The sequence below is a fragment of the Octopus bimaculoides genome, chromosome 8 (genome assembly GCF_001194135.2).
Source record: "Octopus bimaculoides isolate UCB-OBI-ISO-001 chromosome 8, ASM119413v2, whole genome shotgun sequence".
NCBI lineage: Eukaryota > Metazoa > Mollusca > Cephalopoda > Octopoda > Octopodidae > Octopus > Octopus bimaculoides.
Window position 1 is genome coordinate 1,081,907 of NC_068988.1, and position 2,006 is coordinate 1,083,912.

General features: G+C 37.5%; 1 long non-coding RNA gene across 1 annotated transcript in view; it reads right to left on the reverse strand.

Moving 5' to 3' along the window:
- The window catches only part of LOC106872583 (uncharacterized), a 7,890-nt gene extending 6,037 nt beyond the window's left edge, over positions 1–1,853 (reverse strand). The window contains exon 1 of the long non-coding RNA XR_001409788.2: positions 1,734–1,853. This is a non-coding gene — a long non-coding RNA (uncharacterized LOC106872583). The remainder of the gene's footprint in view (positions 1–1,733) is intronic.
- Positions 1,854–2,006: the final 153 nt, after the last annotated feature.

Here is a 2,006-nt window from a genome sequence, read left to right on the forward strand (position 1 = left end):
GAAGGAAGGAAGGAAGGAAGGAAGGAAGGAAGGAAGGTAGGAAGGAAGGAAAGTAAAAACAAAAACGAGAAAGAAAACAAAGGAAAGTAAAGAAAGAAAGAAAGAAAAAAGAAAGAGTAAAAGGAAAAAAGAAAGAAAAGGAAGAAAGAAAGAAAGAAAGAAAGAAAGAAATAAAGAGAGGAAAGAGAGGAAGGAAGGAAGGAAGGAAGGAAGGAAGGAGGGAAGATAATAGAACCGCTCACACCCGAACACACACCTGCATAGGTACGCACACTTACACATAAGCAGACGTCGTGCAATTCGCAGACTCGCAGACTCGCAAACCCCAAGAACTGTCTTGACCCTTAAACAGAAGAGCCTTGCCACTTTGTTGGCGCCAGGCTTTAGTTCTACAAAGAAGAGGAAATTAACCTGAATACACTTTATAGAAATAATACAAAATACTACAAAGATATAGATAGGCGCAGGAGTGGCTGTGTGGTAAGAAGCTTGCTTCCCAACCACATAGTTCCGGGTTCAGTCCCACTGCGTGGCACCTTGGGCAAGTGTCTTCTGCTTTAGCCTCGGGCCGACCAGACGGAAACTGAAAAAAACCCGTCGTATATACATACATACATGTGTGTGTGTTTGTCCCCCACCACCACCATCGCTTGACAACCGATGTTGGTGTGTTTACGTCCCCGTAACTTAACGGTTCGGCAAAAGATAACGGTAGAATAAGTACTAGGGTAACAAAGAATAAGTCCTGAGGTCGATTTGTTCGACTAAAGGCAGTGCTCCAGCATGGCCGCAGTTAAATCACTGGAACAAATAAAAGATTAAAAGAATAAAAAGAATAGAACCAAGTTAAGATCCATGGATGCCCTGAGCACTTAAAAGATTCCGCTACCCCCATAAATATGTAATTCAAAAAATAAACAAGGCGGTGCTCCAGCATGGCCGCAGTCAAGTGACTGAAACAAGTAAAAGAATAAATGATAGAATTATCAACCATAAAATAATTATTTCTTATTTTACAACAGACATGGAAAATAATGTTCATTTTTGTAGACTTCCACTTTATTTATATTTGGAGTTTTCTCCTAATTCTTTAATTACAAAGTCTTTTAATTGCAAAGATGCTCAAAATCAATCTTACCCAACAAATCTACTTCTATGCTTAGCAGAGATAAAGGCATCCCGAATTTTATTTTAGCAAGTCTGAAGTGATTTCTTTTGTGCCGTAAACCATTTGCTATTTTTGTGGTGCCCCGGCTTCCCTTGATGCCTTAAAGCACGTGCTCATTTTGCTTAATGGTTAATCCGGCGCTGGATGTACAGTTGTTGAATCTGTATACCTCTGTAACAGTGTGTATATGTATATACGTGATTGTATTTATGTGTGTAAGTGTATGTTTATACTTTGTGGGGTTTTTTTTCTTGTGTGTATAGGCAGTGTTCCAGCATGGCCGCAGTCAAATGACCGAAGCAAGCCATAGAACATGTGGGTATAAACACGTATATCTGCATTTCTCTATTTCCTTTACGTTCCCAAAACAAACAAAATTACCACATTCATTTCTTGATACCTATTAATAACATCTCATGTGGCATTACTTAACGTGTTTGTGTTTTTACCACCGTCCGTTTACATGAGTGGAGCTCTCAAAGCGAACACCATTTAAATAATATTTTAGAATAATGTATTCAAAAGATATGTGTTTCAGTTTTATAAAAATAGGAAGTGTACTTACGACGAACAGCACAATTCTCAGAGGTTGACTGCAATATTGGCTGCAGCTGGGAAAAATCGGAAAATCTCACAGCGGACTTTGAAAAGGTTTTTCGCTGTGACTAACATTTCTTGAACTTTTTAACACATTTATAACTGGATAATCTTGGAGTTTAATTACACATGAACCAATGAAAATATGACACGTATCAAGTTAGTTCATACAGATTAATGCTATATGAAGATGTCATTGATAATCTTATATATATATATATATATATATATATATATATAT